We start from the raw sequence: 24134 nt of genomic DNA, 5'->3' as shown, positions 1-24134 counted from the left end.
AATTTATTAGATTTGTTATAAAAACAAAATATAAAGGTTCTTATTTTAAAAGCAAATACTAAAGTCACAGCAGTGACACTAACACTAGGTTGCAAACACAAAGAACTCCAAGTGCCAGGCTGTGGCACTGAATAGATGCAGGAAGCAAAAAGAATTAAAAATAACAAAGTTTAAATGAATTGCATTATAGACTCACTCAATTCTCCTATAATAGTAGAATTTAGGAACTATTACTGACTTAACCATACATATGAAAAAATTGTGACTCTGCAGGCATGAGTTCTACTCTAGAAACTACAGTCCAACCACTAAGTGCTACAGCCTTCCTCAAATATCAGTGTTTTCAGTTTGAGTGAGAGATTGTTTTCAGTTTGAGTGTCTAACATGTCCAACTATAATACAATATATACATATTTAACCCAAGTCAGTAGTTTCAGTGTGAATGACTTTGAGCTAACTTGTAGTTACAAATATGGATATGTAATTTAGAAGAAGGTTCAGAGCTGAAAAAGAAGATCCATATACCAAATGCGTGGAGGTGGCAGTGCAGAATATGACAGTAGATAAAATAGCCAAGGGAAAAAGCATAAACTAAGAAGAGTTTTATTACTGAATTCTGGGGGAACACCTCTAATTGTGGAACAGTTGGGATACAAGTGCATTAGGGAGAAAGAATGCAATCATCCCCTCTCTCTTAGTAATGATGGGACAGTAGATTAAGTAAATGAATAAATAGGAGGAAAGGCTATCTTGGTTTAATTGGCTTTGGTAGAACACTCAATTATAGAATATATACAAGATGCTTAGTGAAATCCTGTCTTTGGAAATTAACAACATACTTCGAAACAACACATTGGCCAAATAAGGAATTGCAAGGGAAATTAAAAATATTTGAAGAGAATGAGAAAAGAAATACTACATATCAAAATTATTGGAGATAACTAAACAGTTCCTAGAGGAAAATTTAGGGCTTAGTGCTTATATTAGAAATCAAAGAACTAAGGTTTTATTCTCACAAACTAGAAAGGATAAACTAAATCTAAGAAAATGGAAGTTAATAACAAAGAGCAGACATTAGCATTAAAAAAAAGGTAAAAATAAAGAGAACTAATAGAGTCCAAATGCTTTGAAAAAGATCAGGAAAAGTGATAAAACTCTAATATTGGTCACAAAAAAAAAAATAAAAGATGAAACCAATTTACCAATATCAGAAATGAATGTTGGGATTTCTATACAAATTATATAGGTATTAAAAGGGTAATAGGAGAATATTAGGAACATTTCGACCAACTAGTCAATTTAGATAAAATAAACAATTTCCTCAAATGCCCCAAATCACCATACCTCACTAAAAAAATTAAAATAAATAACCTGAGGTACCTTAAATCAACCAGAGAAGTTGAGTTATTTAATATTTTCCCATAAGGAAAACTCTTAATTCCATATGATTTCACAAGTAAATTCTACCAGACACTTAAAAAAGAAAAAAATATATAAATTTAAAAATAGATTTAATACAAACTTTTCAGTAAATATAAAATAAACATTTCAAACTAAATTGTGAATTCAACAATATCTCATACACAAACTATAAAAGACACACAAAACCAAAAGGCCCAATATCAACCCAGATGTTAGAATCCTTGCCAAAATGTAAGCAACTGAATCCTGCAATATTTAAAAAAGATAACACATCATGACAAAGTGAGATTTATCTCAGGAGTGCAAAATTACATTAACATTTTCAAATCAATCAATGTAATATATCTAACATACTGACAGAATAAAGGAGAAAAGAAAAATTTTAATAGATTCAGAAGTAAACATTTAACAGAATTTAAATTCGTTCATGCTGAAAACTCTCAGGAAAGTAGGAAGAGAAGGGAATTTCTTCCATTAGACAGTGATATCTATTTTTTAAAAAAATCTATACCTAATATCACACTTCCTTGAGAAAGTCTCAGTGCTACTTTCCTGAGACTAGGAATAGGGAAAGATGCTTGGTTTCACCATTCATCTTCAACACTATGTGCCACAGACCTTGCAAAAAAGCAAAACAAAACAACCAAATCAAAACCAACCAATCAAACAAAAAAGACCCAAATAACAGCCCCCCCCCCAAAAAAAAAACCCCAAACAACAAGAGCAGCAAATTCATAAGTATTGGAAGGAAGAGTTAGAGCTGTCATTATTTGCATTTGTCATTATTTACTTAGAAAATCTACAAGAATCTGAAAATCAACAAGTATCATAAACCAATTTTGCCATGTTACAGGGTAGATGTTAATAACAGCTCTTGTAGTTTTATATACTACCAACAATTGGTAAATGAAATTTTAAAAAGTCACATGCAAGAACACTGAAAACAAAAAACTTGGGAAATAATTTTACCAAAATATGCAAACCATCTGTCCTGAAAATTGTAGAATATGGCTAAGAGAAATTTAAAGAGGATCTAAAAAAAATGGAAAGACATGTATTTGAAGAGTAGTAAAATTAAGATGTCAGTTATACCCAAATTTATCCGATCAATATAGTCCCAGAAAAATTCAAGTGAGATTGTTTTTAGAAATTGGCAAGCTGACTCTAAAATTTATATGGAAAGCTAATGCTGTTTTTAAAAATCACAGAGTTTAGGGATGTATAATTCTTGAGTTCAAGATTTATTCTAAACTTATTATAATGAAGACACAGTGGTATTGTTAAAACATTAAACATGTAAGTCACAGAAATACTATTAAAGGCCTAAAAATAAACCCATATATATATTTCATTTTTTTAAAAGTATAAAGTTAATCCATTGAGGGAAAGGCATATATTTTAAACACTTGGCTATCCATGTGAAAAATAATGAATATTGACCCTTTATAGATACCAAAAACAAACATGAAATGGATCACACCCATAAAAGTTAAAACTACAAAATGGGTTCAATAAAGCAAAGGAGAAAACCTTAGGCAATTTAAATTAAGCAAAACTTTCCTAGGATAAAAAAAGAGTACTTAGTGAATAGTACTAAGTACAAGGATATAGATTTCACCCAACCTAAAGCCTCATAGAGGATTTCTTCAAGGCTAATTTACCATGGAGGGGCAAGTATTATCTCCATAATTACATTGTCAATACATTTATACTTTACCAGATTTTAAGATAAATGTGAGAATAATGAAAAAAAAGTACTTAGCAGAAGGAAATCATTAAGTTGAACTTTATCAAGGATTTAGCTTTTTGATTTCAGAAAAATACTATTAAGAAAGTCAAGACACAGAATGGGAAAGAATAATTATATAAGACAAAAATGACAAAATATGTATATGCAGACTTTATACAGATTGCTCACAACTCAAGGAGATAAATAACTTATTTTTTAAAGGGGAACATAAAGCATAGATACTTTATAAAAGAAGACATTTGAATAGCACAAATCCCAGGTATATGGTTCAACATTAAAGTCATCAGGGAAATCTAATTTAAAATGATAAAGAAATACCAGATCATACTTATTAGAATGGCTAACACAAAGAAGATGAAGTAAATACAAGTTGCTAGTGAGGACATGAAGCAAATGAAATTCTCATGCACTAAGTATGAAAGTATAAAATAGTACAACTACTTTGGAAAATTATTTAGCATTAATAAAAAATTAAACATACACATGTCATATGAACCAGCCATTTAATTTCTAGATCTATACCAATGAGAAATGAAAAATATATTTCCATAAAAAGCCATGTACATGAATATACAATCTAGTTTATTCATAATAGCCTTACACCAGAAACAATCTGAATGTTCATCAATAGGTGAATGGGTAAACAAGACATGTCACTCATGCAAATGAATACTACTCATTATTCAGAGCAGCAAACCAGGTACATGCAACATGGGTGAATCGCTTTATTCTGAGTTAAAGAAGTCAGGCATAAAAAGGGTTACATTGTGGAGGGATTCTGACCATGGAAATATACAGGGAAGTGTTCCTCTGGTGAGCAAACTCCCAGGAGGCAACTGGCACTCTGTTTCCTACCTTTAGAATGCCCTGCAGTTTCTCCTAGGAACTAGTAAGATAACTAATCCGTGTGCTATGTCTAGCTGCTGTGGCAATGCCACTAGAGTCTTATCAGCCTTGACCTTGATCTCAGGCACACTGCTCCTGGAAATAGAGGAATTCTCTTGTTAGACAACCACAAGGTTTTACTGAGCCTAAACCTGTCCATATAACAGTAACTCTATACGATGGACTTTCTTGAGAGCTACACAAAGCTTCTAACATTGCAATATTGCAACTTAGTATGTAACTGAGGAATAAGTTGCATAATGTTGCTAAGTTTGTAACTTGCCTAGTGATATAATGAACAATATGTACTAATGATACCAATGACCTAAAGCATCTTATTGATATAAATAAAGCTTGGCAGCTTGGCCTCTCGGCCATTCTGCCATCTTTCCTGCCTCTGCATCTTGTCTCTGTGTTTCCGTTTTTATTTTTCTTACAATATTTTGTCTAAGATTTTCATAAAATGCTGACTAGTATAGATGCCAAAAAGCAGATCAGTGGTTCTCTCCAGGGATAAACATAGGAAAGAACTGCAAGGAGACCCAGGGAATCTTCTAATGCTGATTTAAATGTATATTTTGATCATAGTAATAGATTCAGGGTATATACAAGTATTAAAATGCAAACAATTTTGCATTTTAAATTGATATAATTATCTTATGTAAATTATTAAGAAGATAAGGTAAGGCCCCTCTCCACATAAAACAGAGTTAGGCATAAAATAAAGCAGAGGTACCCACATCCAGAATATTCATCAAGCAGAAAATAGCATGGAATAGAGCCAGGTTATCTTGGAGAACATAAAAAAACTGAAGATCCATAAATATAGGCATGATCTAGGATGGAGTTAAAAACATGAAAAGGAATTGAAAGCTTAATAAGTTTCTCTAATTTAAAAAAATAAATTCAGAAATAAATTGTCGATTTTTTATTATAAGATGATTTAGTCTATTCACTCCATTATCTCAGCTCCTAAGTCCCAGATTGTCTACATATTTACATTAGTATTTAAAATTTTTCATTGGTTAGTTTTGAGGCTTTTAGTAATATCCTATCAATTTTCTCTTTTGTTTCATTCACAACAAAAACCTTTTTGGACTCTCCACTATGTAAAATGAGGATATTTACATATCTGTTAATCTGCTAGATCCCTTTTTGCCTGTATTTCAGAATTTTTACTTTTACATTATTGAGGTTGATAGCATTTCCCCCTCCACCATATTGGGGATTGAACCCATGGCTTTTTGTTTGTTATGTTACCCACTGTAAAAAAAAAAAAAAAAAAAAAATCAACCACACGCCCTTAAGTAAATGAATGGATAAACTATGGCACATCCAGACAATGGACATGTATTCATCACTAAAACGAAGTAAGTTATCAAGTCATGAAAAAATGTGAAAGAGCCTTAAATTAATATTACAAACTAAAGAAGCCTGTCTGAAAAGAATACATACTATTTGATTCAAACTATATGACATCCGGAAAACATAAAACAATTGAGATAGTAAAAAGATGATGATTTCTCAGGTTGAAGGGAGAATAAGGAATGAATAGATGAGTACAGAGGATTTTTTTGGGGGGGCAGTGAAACTGCCGTGCATGAAACTATATTGGTGGAACACACTCATTGTACATTGATCTAAATCCACAGAATGTACAATAGCAAGAATGAACCTTAATGTAAACAGTGGTTTTTTCTTTGGTGACAATGATGTGTCAGTGTAGGTTAGCTCTAAAAATAAAAGCTGTTTAAAAAAATTCAATGTAAGTAACTGATACTTTTTAGTAAGTATTTATTATTGGGTGGTCTTGACTTTCTTGGGTGTACATTGCCCATTTTTACCATGAGGATAGAAACATTGTCTGTCACAGAGGGTTGTTGAGAGAATTAATAAAATGGAACATCTAAACCATAGAGTGGCTGTCATGTAATATACTCTAATTCATCATTGTTGTTGTTCTTGATGCTAACTAAGGTAGTTATAAATAATATGAACTTGGTACTATGTAAAAATGGTATGAAAAGTGTATAGTCTGAATTTATAGATTGCTGTATAAATTTATTTCTCTTACACTCAGAGATATTGGCACAGGAGTAAAAAAAATATAATTGGTAGGGCTTCCCATGATTTTGAAGGCTGAATCCTGATCAGGGGGAACTGGAGACAATGAGGGTTTGATCATGTTCAACTGACATTCTTGGTTTTAAGGTCTAGGATCAACCTGGAAGAAAGTGTAATCAGAGACATCCTGATGAACTGAAAGACCAGGAGTCAATGGTAGGATATATATGAATGAGGAGTTCAAAGAAGGAAATAAAAGTTGGTTTTAGAAAATGAGCTTTTGGAGTTAGATTTTCAATGGTTTAGATTGGAGTATGAGAAGTCCCAGTTGTGGCAGACTTTGGGAAAAGATAAATGGAATTTCATGAAAGTTGTTAAAATTGGGCACCATGAGGCTATACTGCCTTATATTTTGAATTCCCAGCAAAATTGATAAGCAATGGGAGGAAAGGAAAAAAAATCTTATGACCCTTGGCCTTTGAATTTTAGGTCTATAGATAGCATGGTTTCAGGAAAGTTGCTATAAAGAAAATGGTACAGATTTCAAGAGGGAAGGGATTTTGAAGTCATAGTGAGAGGGCAAAAGTCTACAAGTTGTCATAAGAAAGGAAGGGAATCAGCTGTCCTCCTGGTTCCATGGCACAGAAAAGATATGACTCTGGCTTTCATCCAGGCTTCTTAACCTGCCATGGAACTATTTCATTTTCCACATTACACCCTCCCCATCCCCGTTTCATTTCTATAAGGCTTGAAGGAATTTGAAGGCCTTCACAGGAGCCTAGATTTATGAAAGAGAACAGTTTCCTTAAGGATTGAACAGAAGAGGCATGGGTTTGTATCTTAAAATGACCCTGTTAAGATGTAGACTCAACTCTGAAGCCACCATTAGTAACTGAGCTGTCAGAGGTAGAAGCACTTGTCAGAGGTAGAAGTAATGAGTCATGTCTTAGCAATTAGAATGGAATTATTTGTAGGACAGTGCTAAAAATGACCTCATAAAAGATCTTTTGTTTTCTTGGCAATATCTTTGACTTCTGTTGTGTGTGTGTATGTGTCCACAAACTTGTCTCCGAAGAACAAATATACACACATGTCTAATCAAGTTGGGAATCTGGTTTTTAAAAGATCTTTTGTTTTCTTGGCAATATGTTTGACTTCTGTTGTGTGTGTGTGTATGTGTCCACAAACTTGTCTCCGAAGAACAAATATACACACATGTCTTATCAAGTTGGGAATCTGGTTTTTAAAGAGATTTCTATCATTTCTCATGCCTAATAGTGGTGCTAAGATAAATACTGATGGAATTTTAAGAGAAACACATATATAAAACTAATCTGGAAACAAATATACTTTCTTTTTTGTAGACCTTAGTAAATATACTCAGGCTACTGTTTTAGTGCTTCCCAGCTTTAAGAGTGTGATTATTGAGGTCTGTTTAATACTTCTAAAGTGAGATTCTGTAACGTGGCTATTGGTATTGCTATCAAAAAGCAAACATAACATTAGACACTAAAACGTTCACAGGACAGTCCCAAAATAAAAATATTAAGTGAGCAGTATATTAAAAAGGATATTAACCGCCGGGAGAGCCAAAATACAACTTTCTCCAAATCTTTATCTTACTTAGGGCTATAAATGTATGCATAAATGGATATAATGAGAAGTAATTTAACAGGACAAAGAAATCAATTTTTGGAGGCTATAATGTCTTGATCCTTTTCCTTTTTAAGCAAGGATCGCTGACTTTTGGTCTTTTAAATTCACTTAGTTTTCAGACAGTATGATAATAACCAACTAGGCTGCTCTGAAAATTGGGGACAGTCCAGTCAAAATGAATAAAGTAGTGAAATTGGTCAAACTAAAATTTAACCATAAAATTCAAAAGCTTTAGAATAGAAAGTTCCTATATTTACTCTTCTTTATTCCTCTAGGATGATAGGATGAGTCTTAGTGTTTTATAATGCTTTTCTAAATGGAGCTTTTCAGTGAAGTAAGACTCTGATAAGCTTAGTAATACCATATAGAAATCTTTTTTTCTGCTCATTCTTTGATAAAGTCATGCATATGAGAGGTTAATAAATTTTTTTAAATGGCAGGTTTGATCCTGACAATCCAAATTTAAAGGAATACCTCACATAGGGGAAAATATAGCATTTCAATACTCAAATTCAATAGTAACTAGACTTATTAATAAACAAACTATAATAATATGATTATGGCTAATATTTTTTGAGCAGTTACTTTGTGTCAAGCACTTTAGTTCTCATACACAGCACCTCAAATAATCTCCACCAAAATTCTAGTGAGCAGGTGTTTTATTATTATCTCATTTTACCAAGAACCTGCAACAAGAGAGTGACTGTTGTTGGCTGGTTGAAATCCAGGAACTCAAGTTTTTAAGCAGCAAATTATAAAGCTTCTCTCATATTTTCCTGTGCATTTGACATATATGGCTATATGTTCCTAATTTCCTAAATGTTATCATTTTATGTAATAGGATATATGACAATAATTCTAAAGTTATTGAACAAAAACAAAGTATCAATTTCCTTTTAGTCTTACAATCACAACTTAAGGCTTTGAGAGGATGCATTTATTTTTCATTTGTCAATTAGAAGAGAACTATTTTAGCATTCTATATATAATTGCATTATCTTTAATTATGTATTGAAGCCAAATTTTCCCTGTACTGAAGCATCTAATTTTAAGGCAATTTGAAAGCAGAAGATCTCCATTTAGCATAGTCCTTGTAGTAATACAAATTGCAAATTGAATGAATGACAAAGAGAAAAATTATGATGACATTAATATTACCTCAAAGGCAAAAATGATTGTATAACTAAGAGTATAGCTCAGTGGTAGAGTACTCACCTAGCATGAAGAATACCCTGGTTATATCCTCAGTAGCATCACCCCCTACTCCCAGAAACTCTGCTTCATGACTTCTGTGGGGTGGGGGTTGGGGGACAGTCATGTCCTGGTAAACCTATTGTTAAGTTGAAAATATACTCCTGTGTGTAACCTGCTTGTGGTTTAGATATGAATTGTCTCTCAAAAGCTCTTGTAGGAGACAATGCATGAATGTTCAGAGATGAAATGATTAGATTTTGAGAGCTGTAACCTGATAAGGATTAACTGGGTGGTAACTTTGGATAGGAAGGGTGTGGCTAGAGAAATAGGTCACTGGAGTGCTTTTGGGGTTTCTATTTTGTCCCTGGTGAGCAGAGTTTTCTCTGCTTCCTGTTTACATGTCCTGAGCTGCCTTCCTCAGTCATACCCTTCCACCATGATGTTCTGCCTCACCTCAGCCTCAAAGCAATGGAACCAGATGATCATGGACTCTTAAACCATGAGCCCCAACTTTTCTCCTCTAAGTTGCTCTTGTTGGGTGTTTTGGTCACAGCCATGGAAAAGCTGACTAAAACACTACTGTACTTTGTAGCTTAGCAACACAGTATGCCATAAGAGTATTTCTCATTTAATCTGTGTTGACTGTCATATTGGAGGCTCCTGTACACTGTTGCCATCTATCATCACAAGAAAGTATTGTACTGCATATGGAACAAGATAAAAATTTGGAATATGATTTCTACTAAATACATATTCCTTTTGCACTATTTTAAAGTAAAAAGAAAATTATGTCATACCACCCTAAATTTGGGGCTACCAGTATTAAATAATACTATAGATTGCTGATTTCTAAGTACAGAGTTCATTTTAAAAGGGGTTTGAAGATACTCATTGAAAGAAAAACTTGAAGAGAAAGGTAAAATGTGTTCCTAGAGCCAAAATATTCATCATCATTTTCAGCATAGCCATTGAATCATAAAACTAACTACTTAATATTTAAGGATGAGACCTATTGTTTCTTTTTCACATTTTCCTCAGATTTAAAAACATGTGTATGTGAATTATCACTTATATTTTCATTTATACATAGTAGGTATATTCCTACCACTTGCTTGGTGTGAATCAACAGTTGGTTTTAGAAAGGTTTAGAAAAATCTGTTTGTTTTATTCTTACTGAAGTGTTATGAAAAACAAAGCAGCCTCCCCGCCACCAAAACAAAACAAAACAAAACAAAACAAAACAAAACAAAAAAACCACAAAGAGACCAAGCTGATTGGGAGGAGGGAGGAAAACTAGGCAAGCAGTTACCTCCCAATAAATTCTTTCCCAATACCCATGGGCCCTGGAGGAACGGGGAGATACTGAATGCTGGGCTCTGGACTTTGACCTTCCCCTGTTGCAAATTAGTCCTAAATGGAGACACAGTAAATACTAAAATTCTGGGAGACAATGAATCCAGAGAAAGAAAAGCAATGGGCAAAATTTAAGTATTCATCTCTTGGGATCTGGGCTCCCATTTCTCCAAGAAACAATGAGTTTCAACCTTTTTTACAACTGCCTTTCTGAGTTAAAGTTTTAAACTACACAACTAGTCCCTGAAGGTCCAAATGGCACATCCACAGTTTCGAATGGTTAAGCTACCCTAATTGTACCCTATAAAACTAAAATCCCCTTCTGTAACCCATAGCCATTTTCGCAACCAGAAAATGAGCCCCTTTGGTGTCTGAGTCTGTGAATGAATAAACAGCTTCCCTGAATCTGTTGAGGTCTGTATTGGGTCATTTTGCACTTATAAACAGAAAACTACTTTTGATTATTTTTGTTACATTCTTTGTGGAAACGTTACAGTTTCTTGTGGTTATATTTCTTTATTACTTCTTAAAATTTTTCTTGGAACTTAAAAACAAAATAAATTAATGGACTAGGAAAAATTATGGACATTGCAGTTTTAGCCTTATCTCTTTACCTTCTATATCACACAAAAAATACAACAATAAGGCTTATATTGAAAGATACAACAGATTTTTTTTTTGTGTGTGTGTGTGTGTGTGTGTGGTATAAATGATTTTTTTACAATGATAACCTTGAGACATTTCAAATTTTATTACAGAAGATAAAGTTTAATCCTTTGACTCCCACTGGTGCTGATTTCAAGTTTTATTTCTCAGATTGTTATTCAAATGTCAATATTTGCATAATTTATATTAACTAATATATACCAATACCTTCACAAATATTAATAAATTAAGATTCCATAATTCTCTTTAAAAAAGTTTTGTGAATAAACCTATCTTATTTCACATATCTTTAGAACCTTTTTTTTGCTTGTTTATTTATTTATTTTCATATTGTGTTGGAGATCTGATTATTAAAGATACCTTTATTACAAAAACTGAGCACAGATTATTATGAAGAATAAATAAAATCTTTGTAATTAGCACGATGATTTGTTTTTAAGCAAGGTGAGCATGTTGGTCAAATGAAGAACTTGTATGGTTAGATAAATAAAACTTATTTCAGTTACTTATGCTTTATGATTTCATGCATGAAATCTACTTTAAATTATATGTTTTTAAGGCTCTGAAATTCACTCTAGTTTTCTGTTTTATACAGTATTTTGTAACTTACCATCTTTTTGGAAGTTTTGCTGCAAAAATGGTCAGAAACATTACAGATTTCACCTCCAGTTTGTGGTCAGGATCTCACTGAAATATTATAAAAAAGAATAAAATATTAATCTAAAATTAATTTGTTTAAAAAATAAACCCTATTATATTGTCTATTGGAGTCAGTGACTAGATGATGTTTTTTTGGAAGAGTAATTCCAAAGTTGAAATTCAAGCAGTCATGGAGACTCAGATCAGAAAGGAAGACAGAAAAAATAATTAGTCTTTTAGATAAAATAGTGTATATTATAGTGTTTCTTTAAAATTATTCACTTTTATTTGCTTAATTTTCTACATCAAAAAGTTATGACAGTAAACTAATTTTTACCATACTGAATTAAAAATCTTTCATTTGTTGAACTCATTAAAATATTAATACATTATTTTGAGTAAGTAATGGGCACCTGAAAAAAAATCAAAAATTCCTAAAATGTGGGGAAATGTTATGATGTCTATCTTTCTTAAAGACAGTTATTTCTTTGCCCAAAGCATTTCATTTGCAGTCCATTAAATCAAATTCTAAAGAAATTTAATGAAATCTCTCACACTCATGATTTTTCAACAAATAGAAAATTAATGAAATACTACAACAGCTTGTTTTTAGTTTATTTGGTAGTTCTAAATTTTAGTTTTGAGTACATATGGTAGAATACTTTAACACAGAATTTTTAAGTTGTTAATTCCCATTTTCAGTATATGTCTCTTTCCTGAGTGAAGCAATTTGACTTAGTGGAAAATTCATAATGAGGATAGGCCAATTACAAGGGTCTCATCCTGATGGAATTATTTAACTGCCTGCCCTCCTTTAGGTTTTTCTATGAAGGACGGTAGAGTGAAGTTGACTCTTGAGGAATAGTCAATGCAATGCAGAATTCCCCCAATGATGGAGCTTGTCAGTGAGAGATGGGGACATGGGTTTGCATAGAGAGCCCTTCTCTGAGTTACTCCAAGATAAGTAGAACAGCAGTTTTCAGGCTGTGCCTAAACCTGAGTTACTCCATTTGTAAAGTAGTGGTTTGCCATAACTATTGCATTCTGAGTACAAATGCCAAGGAGGAGTGATTCCATACCTCGTTGGTACAAGTAAACAACCACATCTTCCCAGTGTGATCAGATCTCATCAGATGTGAAGTCTTCACTCAAGACCCATAAAAAAGGAGCCTCCCCAAGACTGAACATAGTAGCACACTGACCCTGTCACCTGGTCACCCATCAGGAGGAGCCTTGCCTAGGTAAACTGTCACAGTGACAAACCTCTGATTTACTGTCTTCATTCAGCTTCAGCAGAGTGCAGTTTCTCTTGCCCGTGATGATCACACATGGTCCTCTCCAAGTTGACACCTCAAGCTGACACTCTGGGACTGAAACTGCCTCAGTTTGAACTCTCCGCTTTGGTAACTCTGTGGAAGTGGTTCTTTAAAATCCTTATCTGACAACCCACAGTGACTTTTTGACTCTGCATTCATATCTCTCTCTGCCTGTTCTCTTGGCACACCATCCTGTAACCCTTTCTTAGTCTTTCTGTGACCTATTCATGCATTATTATGTGAAGTATGATGTGTGACTTCAGTGTTATAGATTTTATAAATTAATATTGAAATAAAAGAACTTGTGTGTATCCTACTTATGACTGTCAGCTGACCCACCGTATTCTGTGAACTGCCCCTGATGCAAGTGGTGTAGCTTGTGAATTTGTTGTTATTCAATAAATTCTGACATTGTGGAAGGACACAAACATGTTTGTTTTGTTAGCGATATAGCTCACTCACCACAGTTTGGAAGAGATAATATGCTACCCACACACCCTTTCTTTTACCTCCTGAGTTTTCAAGTCCTTATCAATAATCATTTTAAGAAGTCATAATTTAGAGCATAAGCTTTAAATTCAGACATACTGAATCTTTAGCCCAACTCTGTATTTCTTAGGGAAGGCCATGGCTAAATTGCTTAACTTCCCTCTTAAAGCTGATGTGAAAATTAAAATAGATAAGAAACTGTGAAGTGATTTAGGCTCACAGTGTGTTTCTCAGAAACAGACCCTGAAGGGAAGATTTGTATGCAAGTGATAATATTGAGAAGTTATTCCTAGATAAAGCAAGTGTGTGTGTGTGGTGGGGGGGGGGGTTCAGGGAAGAAACCAAAGATACAACTTCCTGTAAAATTCCACTGAAGGTTGCTACTGCTCAATCTCATAAGCCAGGCCATGGTATAAATGTCATCCTAGAGTCATCCTGGTCTAGGCATAGGACCTGGGGCTGCATGACCCTGCTTGGTTCAGTCACTGTCTTTTGCTTTGGGGTGAGGAGAACTTCCGGTTCTCTCCACAGAGACAAAGCAGCTCTGGGTGTTCCATGGCAGACCTGAAAACAGAGGCTGGGATGGGAATAGAGGACCGGGCACTTGTGATCCTAGGGGATCCAGGTGGAGCACCAACAGTGTCTGGTACAATTCTATGTGGCCTTGGCAGGTAGGAAGCCCTCAGTATGTGTTAGCTCTTACTGTTGCTACATTATCTCTCCCTCTTATTTATTCTCTTAATGTGATGTGATAGTAACTTGACAGGGTTTAAGTAGGTCAAGATAACTCACTGAAGAATAGCTTGTGGATCAGAAAGTAGTATGGAGATGAAGGCCATGACAGTGGGTAAAAGATTAAGGAGCTCTTATTACATGACCTATAGCAGGGATAATTTTCCCTGAGACTGTGGGAGCTGACCAGTAGAAATTTAAGGTGAAAATATAGAAACTGATGACAGCAGGGTCATGTGTGGCTGGCCCCAGGAAATAATGTCTTCTCACTATAAGGCAGAAAATACCTTGGCAGAGAAAAGGACTTGCTCATGCCTTTCAAGCAGAGGGAAAAGTATTATTTAAAGAGAGACCAAGACATGGTATTTTTTATTAAATGTAAGATGTTGAAGCTACTTGACTAAGAAGAATTTCTAGAAGATCTTATTCTTTACAGAGAAAAACATAAAGGCATAGAAATGTGTACGACCTGACTCTGTTCTTATAAGACATGAACAAAAAACTTCATATTTGTATTGGTATGCATATAAATGGATAGTATTAGTCGTTCATATGTATACAGAAATAGTTATGTACCTGGCACTGTTCTGAATACTTTACATACACGATTAATTCATTTAAACTCACTAAGCCTATGAAATAAATACTACCATTATTATTCCTGCAACAGAGAAATTACATTCAAGGTCAAATTGTAGTAAATGTTGAAGACGTTTTTCAGTTACAGATAACCTGATTGCCACTATGTGTTATGGCAGTTGCCTGCAATTATATTATTATGGAGTCAGTAGCAGGAGGAAGCTTTGCCCTGATGACTAAACTTCATCACTGTTTTGCTGAGAACCACAACACTTTCTACACTTTCTCTGTCACTGACATGCCAGGTGGCAAGGGTGTCCTACTCCTAGGGTTGGTCATCATGATGTTCATGCAGCTGCCAACATCACCTGAACGGGAAGCACCTTCACTGTTCACCTTTGTTTCCCCACCCTTTGGGTGTTTCGTGTTCAACCCAAGTCCTTACTCTTTAAATCCATCTTGCCATATGTCCCTGCTTGCCTCCGGTTGACAAGGTAATGTAAAGAGTAAGCAGTCCTCCTTCTCTGAACTTAGACATTGCTGTCTTGCCAACAAAATGCATGTGTGTTCACTATGTTATTACCAACAGAGCGGCCCTGAGGAGCCACTAGACTGGGGCAGCTCTTTTTTACTCATGACTTTCTTAGTAGCATATAGATTTCAGTGGGACTGACATGTTCCTTCACACATAGAATGATTATTACTCTCTCCCTCTTTACAAGTTAAGGTTTTTCTTTTCTTCTCAAGTTGAGCAGGGATATTTTCTTGTTATTATCTTGCAGGAGGAAAAGTGAGTTCATAAAAGGTGAATGGGTAAATTAGAGAATGAATATTCCAAAATCCAAACATAAAATGAGGTGAATCTACATCTGTGGAAGGTGCTTCATTTCAGCACTGTTGTCAGAGGGTAGAGTGATTTCATTGGCACCATAGCAAATAGCAGCAGTTGATTCTGGTACATAAATTGACTATGAGCTAATGTATTTGCACAAATGAAAATATTAATTTTAGAGATACAGGTAATCATATATGGTCAAGAAACAAAAAATATAAAATAGTATGTGAATAAATGATCCAAAAAGCCACATATATTATTGTTTAGAACTGATAGAGTCATCCAATAAAGCATATTCAATACACAAATTTCACTCTACAGCTGAATAATCCTTATATGTTTTTCAATCAGAAATAAATGAAGATTATCAGAACAACTGATAATTGCACATATAATTTAAGGCACAGAAAATGATTTACAAAATCATTTATTAAGACATTAGTGGAGATAAATTATACATTTCATGATCAATAAAATGAATCATCAGTAAGATTATATAACTGATACACTAATGTGTATTCAACTTATTGTGATTTTATTGCTACATGTGAGAAGAACAATTGTATAAACTTTTTTTTTATATCTTCAGTAGCTAGCATTATACTTTACACTAGGAACACTTCAGTAGACTTCAGTAAATATTTGTTTCATACATAAATTAATAAATGCAATAATTCCGTTGAGGTATTTGAAAACCTTAGTATGTGCAGAAATGGTTAGAAAGGCAAATCAATAATGTACTACAAATGTTCATATTCATTGTTTTTTTGTTAAAAGAGCAGATAATTCTGCATGAAGTGATATTAAGGTTTCAAAATGTAATTTACCACTTGGGGTTTCTAAAATGTATATACAGTGTGTGTGTGTGTGTGTGTGTGTGTGTGTGTGTGTAACTATAGGGATCATATAAGTCTCTTTTTTTTCTCCTGGGATCAAATCCAGGACCTTGCATGTACTAGGCAAGTGTTCTTCTATTGACCTACAATCCCAGCCCAAGGCCTGATTTTTGTAAGACACATTATTTTGTCTACCTTTCATGAACTTCTGTTCATTGGGAACACTCATGATATGGACCGCTAAGTTTAAATATGTAATCAAGCTATTTTTCTATTTAGAACAGAGGAGAATTAATGTTTTCCTGTAATCAACACGGAGTGTCTTATGTTTCCCTTTCTTTCAGGCTTCTTTTGTTCTAGGAGATAGCTTTCTCTTCAGCGGTCAGCTCTCTTTCAAGCACTTCGTGCAACTACATCCTTTGTGCACTTGCTGGTGATTATTTCCACGTAGAGTTGTGGCATATACACATGGGACCAGCTTTTTGTTGATAGGGGAGAGTTCAGGTAAGATTTCTGAGCGTTCTCTAGAAGGCCCAGAACTACTGCACCACTCCCTTGTCATTTTTCTCTTTTATCTTCTAGCAAAATCTGTGACAGCAGAAGTCACTGAAACAATAACCATCGCCCTATTGTCACCTTTTCCCATTCTTAGACTTCGGTAAACTTTATTATTTTATTTTATTTTTCATTTGTTCTAATTAGTTATACATGACAGTAGAATGTATTTTGATTCATAGTACACAAATGGAGCACAAATTTTCATATCCTTGGTTGTACATGCTGCAGAGTCACACAATTTGTGCAATAATACATGTACATAGGGTAATAATGTCCATTTCATTCCACCACCTTTCCCACCCCCATGCCCTCTTCCCTCCCCTTAGTCCTATCTGCCCAATCCAAAGTCTCTCCATTCTTGCCTTGCCCCACTTCCATTTTGAATCAGCATCAGCTTATCAGAAAACATTTGGCCTTTGTTTTTTGGGGATTGGCTTATTTTGCTTAGCATGAGATTCTCTAGCTCCATCCATTTACCTGTGAATGCCATAATTTCATTCTTCTTTAAAGCTGAGTAATATTCCATTGTGTATATATACCACAGTTTCTTTATCAACTCATCTGTTGAAGGGCATATAGTTTGGTTCTACAGTTTAGCTATTGTGAATTTTGCTGTTGTAAACATTAATGTAGCTGTGTCACTGTAGTATGCTGATTTTTAAGTCCTTTGGGTATAGACTTAGGAGTGGGATAGCTGGGTCAAATAGTGGTTGCATTCCAAATATTTTGGTTGGTTCTACAGTTTAGCTATTGTGAATTTTGCTGTTGTAAACATTAATGTGGCTGTGTCACTGTAGTATGCTGATTTTTAATTCCTTTGGGTATAGTCTTAGGAGTGGGATAGCTGGGTCAAATAGTGGTTGCATTCCAAATATTTTGGTCAACTTTAACTAACTGGTGTTTCCCAGTAGATCCTGAAATAAAGTATATTACTGAGCAATCTTTAGAAGAAGATTGTTGGACAGGCATGGTAGCAACAGTCTTCCTAAGTGACACGTGGCTTTTCCCCCCCATTTCATAAGATTAAGATGAACCCTGAGTATCATGAGTGCTGGGAGCCACAGCCAATTAATATGATGCATGGCATTTTTGATTGAAAGGTGATGCCAGCTAGTCATTGAGATGATATGATTATGTTAAAAATTACATTCATATGGATACCGGACTCCTGCTGCGGGACTCCTGGAGAGTTCCCATTGGTTGGGAAAGTGCAGTAGGAGGGAATTCCGGAGGAGGCGCTTGCGCTGGAGTTCCGGGAAGGAACCGGCGGAACGCCGCGTGGGTGGATCGGGAAGCTTCCCGGGCACGGACGTTGTGTTGGCGGTTTTTTCAAATAAAGTTTGTTCCTGTTTGAGTGGCTCGTGATCTTGTGCCCAGCCAGACAGCGGCAATGAGAATGTATTTTATCAGAAGAAGCCAATGAATTTTTTCCTAGCTTAAAAATCTTTCATACAGTATAACATCTACTGAGAAATATGCAAGTTATATTTGTGCCAGGAGACTAAGGGAGAAGAAATCAATGGCATTTCAATATGTTTTATTTTTAATCCTTATTTTTTTTTACCAAGTAATCTTTGAAATTTCATGCATAACAGTCATTGTAATTTAGAATACAAAGATTAATGCACAATGTTTCATCAAAAGAGGCTCATAGCATATGGGACATAGATTAATGATTAAAATATTGTAGGTGTTCTGTTAAGGAGAAAATAAAGTGCTGTGGAAGCACATAGTACAAACAGTTATGTGAGTCTGTGCTGACAAGTGTGAGACAGGAAAGATGTTCTATGTGGAATGTTAGTTGTATATGGACCCTAATTTGATGTACTGTCCACTCAAAATAATTGTTAATGTTATACCTGTTAACCTTATAAGTCAAACCTGAATGACCTGCATGGGAGTATCCTTTGAGAAGATCTTGTATGTAATCTCCAAGGTCAACACCAGGCAAGACCTTTCAATACCAACTTTATCCACAGACATACTTTTACTTCTGTAACGTCAAAGAAAGGTAAGTGTGTATATATGATTGTACTACTATAAAAGAGATTAATTTAAGCTTATGCCTTAAACTATAAAATAAATGTATTTGTTTTTCAGAAAATGAAAAGAGTAGTAATATATTTCAAGTTAAAATGTTCACAACCTTATGGAACGTGCACATAAATTATACCAAAAAATTAGTTACTACTTTACTTTTTTTTGCCAAATTTCTTCCCTAAATCCAATTCTTATGGCAAAATTATTGTCTATTCCTAATATAATAAGTTAATTTTTCATATACTTAAACTCTAGATGCTCTGTTATTTTATCTTTGTACATTTTTTTCAGACATAACAAGTTTAATTTGAAAGGCATTATTTTCAAGTGGTATAAATTCTAGTAATTCCTGCTTTAAATTAATAAATGTTCTAAAAATTTAGATGAAATTGAATTTTTAACTGAAATATAAAAACTTAGCAATTATATATTAATGGAATACCATATGATATTGTAACACATGTATCCATTGTGTAATGTTTAAATTAGGTTAAACATACTTATCTCCTCAGTTAAATTCCTTGCAGTAAAAACATTCAAAATCCTTTCTTAGAGTTTTTAGAAATACACAGTACATTACCATTATCTATAGTCATCCTATTGCCCAATGACACTCCAGAACTTCCGGCTCCTGGCTGTAAGTACTCATTCATCAGCATTTCCCTTTCCCTCCCTTCTCTACTTTTCTAGGCTCTGGTCACTATCATTCTGCTTTCAACTTCTATGAGGACAACTTTTGTAGTCTCCACAAATGAGAGAGATCACATGGTGCTTGTCTTTTTGTGCCTGTTTGATTTTTCTCAACATAAGGATCTCCAGTTTCATCTGTGTTTCTGTAAATTACAGTTTCATTCTTTTTATGCTGAATAGTATTCCATTGTGTATATGTACCACATTTTCTTTTTCTGTTCATCAGTTGGACAGTTAGGTTGTTTTCATCTCTTTTCAGTCTTGCAAAATTGTGAGGGTGCAAATATCTCTTTGACATATTAATTTCATTTCCTTTGGATATATACCCAGTACTGGGACTGCTGAATCATATGTTTTCCATAATGGCTGAACTAATTAACATTCTTACCAAGGATCTGTAGGGGTTCTGTTTTTGTTTTTTTTTTTAACACCCTCAGTATCATTTTCTATTTTGATATAGGCTGTTAACAAAAATACTAAAATGTATTCTGATATATGGTATATTTTGATAATGGTATATTCTGAATTTTAATGACTCCTTCCCATCCCCTGGCAACAGCCATTTGTTTGTAGCTTATTTTCAAATGTGAAAGGTTAAGTTCACTTTTTTCATTGGCAATTAAAAATTCAGTTGCATTTATAATATGTAGAATTGTATCAAAATCATTGAACTACAGAGGATCCTGTGTGCGGTTGTAAGAGAGTAAATTAAAAACCCAAGAAAAGGTCTAATCAAAAAAGAAGAGAAGAAGCAAGAGGAAATAATATTTCTTTTTGGACAAGATTCAAGTTGTGGTAGATGCTAAAAAGGATTTGAAATGAAAAAGGATCATTTGATTGATTAAGAAAAGAGAAAATGTAAACATTTTTAAGAAAATAATATCAATATTTAGTGAAAGATGAGAAGAATAGAAGTTAAAATTTTAATGACTTAAAAGAATATATATATATAATTAGGATAGTCAACATAGGATAGAAACCTTGGCAGGAATATGACACAGATTCTAGTTGCCCCCTAATTTCCACCCCCCTTTTAATTCTAGATAAAAGACCACATTTCTAAAGCACATTTGTAGTTCAGTATGTTTATATGATCAAGTTCTGATTAATAAGATGCAGCACAGGAAGTGTCATGGGGAATTGCCAGGAAGAACCAGAAAGCTGCTTAGAGAAAGTTGGATAGTATACTCTTGTGATTCTCTTTTTTTCTTCTACTTCAGGCCTGTGACTACAGCAGCTTTTTTTAGACAAATAAATTGGTACTGTAGATAAAGTCATAAACCAAAGAAAACAGAGCAGAAAGATAGGACTTATATTTCTGAAAATACCATGGAGCTACCATATTAGCCCTACATTCCAAGCTCAGCTTCATTACACATACACAAAACAAACAAACAAACAAACAAACAACAACAAAAAGTTTCTATCACGTTTAGGGAAATCTTAATTTTTAATTCTGTCTTATGCAGCTTCTCCTTCAGATAGAGAGAGGCTGATTCTGTATCTCCAGGGCCCTTGAATTTCTGCAAAGCATCTGGCACTAAAGGGAAACAGTAGGCCTCTAAAGGGAAATTATTACTTGATGCATTGAACTATTTAAAGACATATCAATGCATTGTTCAACTTTAACATTAGGCAAATAAAGCATATCATTAACACATTTTTTCCACTAGCATTAGTGAAAGTATGTGTGATATTGAAGATTTTATATATAGAAACTGAATAGAGGTATCTTGAAGCAAATGGGCTAGGTTATAATGTGGCAACAATCAGCACCAAAATTTTAATAGCTTATAGCAACAAAACTTATTTCTAGCTCATGGTCCAGGTTTAATATGAGTTCCCTGGGGGCTCTTTTCCAAGTAACCACTCCATTTTCATATGATATCTCTTTTGTAGCACTGAAGAGCAAGGTACTTGAGCACCAGTATTTCCTGCTAGTTACTGCTTACCTTTAATTTGAAGGAATTAGTTATGTGACTATACTAACTTCAAGGGCTTGGGAAGAATAGTCTTCCTCATACCTAGAAGCAGAAGAGAACTGGATATTTGAGAACATTAATATTGTTTACTACTCCACTAAATTGCAGAAGAATCTATATGAACATTTTCAATGCATATTAATGTTCTTACTTTAGGGACATGAAGTTCTACTTTAATTAGTTTAATTTCCCTAGAAAGGACGAAGTCAAACAATTCCATATGAGAGTTTCTTTAAGACTAATCTTTCTTTTGCAGGTGAAAGGTAATTTAACTGAAAAATAAGTCTCTGCTTGAAAAGATGGGCACTCAATCTTAAAGATTCACAAACATCCACACTAGGTTATTCATCCATTCATTCTGCAGACACTGATTGAGCGTCTGCTAGGTGCAATTTAGATAAGACCCATGGAAGTCAGGGAATAGGGAATGGGATTTTAGAAGGGGAAATGGACATGACTCTAAATATTTCTAAAATTCTCTCTCAAAATTAACTTAATTTAAAATACAGCAACAGCACTGTAGCTTCCAAATACATTTAAGTTACCAGATAGTTCTTGGAAATTAATTGTATCATCATGTTTCAGATATTGCTGCAACATTTGTCCTAACTGGGGAATTTTTAAAAGAATATATCTGAGTAAAGAAACTGGATTTTTCTGGGGATGAGATACTGAGAAAACTTTTTTGATGAGCCAACTCTAGTCAACTGCATAAACATTTTGTAACAATAACTTAAAAATATGGCTTTCCCCCCCACAAACCTAAAGTTGTACTGGCATTTTAATTAGAGACATCTAATTCTTTTTGTCTCCTTATAATGGTATCTATTGAGATATCCTATATGAAGTATCACTGTACCAGAAGTATTACAACAGAAAATGCAAAATTTCAAGTAACTTGGAAAAATATCTCTATTGGGAAATCTCTCAATAGAGAGGATATTATGCTTTTATTATGCTTTTATCTTCTCAATGTATTAGATAACACTTCTGGAAATATTTGAAAAAGCATTTTTCCCAATTCTGATTATTTCCTCAGGATAGATGTCTTGAAATGCAAGTATTAGTTGAAATGACATGAACATAAATTCAAAAGAATAAGTTCAGTGCATACTTTAAATTGCTTCCAGAAACTTATGAATTTGTACTCCAATATTTAGTAACTTGATACTTTTTTCTTTTGGTTTAAAACCCTTATCAAAAACTATTGCCTTTCTTTGCTATTTGATTGCTTCATGCTAAGAAAGTATTTTTCTATTCAGGAATAATATTAAATGATTTAGAGTTAAATCATATATTTAACTCTGGTATAACAATTTTTGCTTTCATTTACCTTTAATTTAATAATTAATATTTTATTTATTCCTTAAAAGAGGTTTTTTTGAGAATAAAAGCTATTCTGCACACATTTTTTTAAAAAGGGAAAAGAAGGTTTATTGCTTTTCTGGCAAAGGAGAAACACCTCTGGGAGGCTGTGATTCTTCTCATCAGGAAGAAGAGGGGATTTTAAAGAAGTGATTCAAAAGCTACATTTCACATGTTCTTTGTTGGGAGTTGTAATTCACTTGTTAATTTGGGAGACAGACATTTCTGAGGTCTTCTGAACCATCCCCAAGTCTGAATTACTTCATTCTTCTGGTGGGTATGTCCTGCACATTTTTTAAACTAGAATACCATTCTCATGACAGATGTGATAATTGTTTCTAGAATAAATGGTTACCATGGTAGTTTTCATCTTTAAAATTTCTGATGAACTTTCTAAGGCTTAACAAGATTTTCCAAATCAATTTTATTTCAGACAACTACTTTAAAAAATTATGAAAAACATAATTAAATTTAATTCATGCTTTTTTCTGTTGTTTACAAGCTATTTGATTAAAAATGTCATTAACTTCATTCTTATTAATTAAAACTATAATAATTCATTTTGGTAGACAGCATTATTTACCAGCAGACTGTCAATATAAAATGATTTTTATTTCAAAATTGAATATGATAAAACAACTTTGGCATAGCATTCTTCTAATGATTTGTTAAATCCTGTTGTTTCCAGTTCCCTAAGAGTGATTGCTTTTTACAACACATATGGAGCAATATCAACAAAGATAAAGAACAGGATGGTGGGTCAGTTTCATAAGACCCTACAAATAAACAAATTCAAGAACGCTAGTTATAGAAGACTGATTTTGAAAAGTTATTCTAAACCCTCAATCTTGGCATTTTTCCTCTGATTTTTTCCAAGTGAGAATTTAAACATTTTATGCATTTTTATTTTTATTTTAAAAGAAAACACAAACCAAATGTGCAGTTCAATACATTTTTATAAGGTAAACACTCTTGTAATCATCACCCAGGATAAATTAGACATTTCGAGTCATCCCAAAGCCCCTCTGTTCCTGTTCTGTCACCCTCAATCTCCCTCCAACAGTAAACATTATCTTGACTTAA

Source organism: Callospermophilus lateralis, chromosome 10 (assembly GCF_048772815.1).
Source record: "Callospermophilus lateralis isolate mCalLat2 chromosome 10, mCalLat2.hap1, whole genome shotgun sequence".
NCBI lineage: Eukaryota > Metazoa > Chordata > Mammalia > Rodentia > Sciuridae > Callospermophilus > Callospermophilus lateralis.
This window is presented reverse-complemented; position numbering follows the sequence as displayed.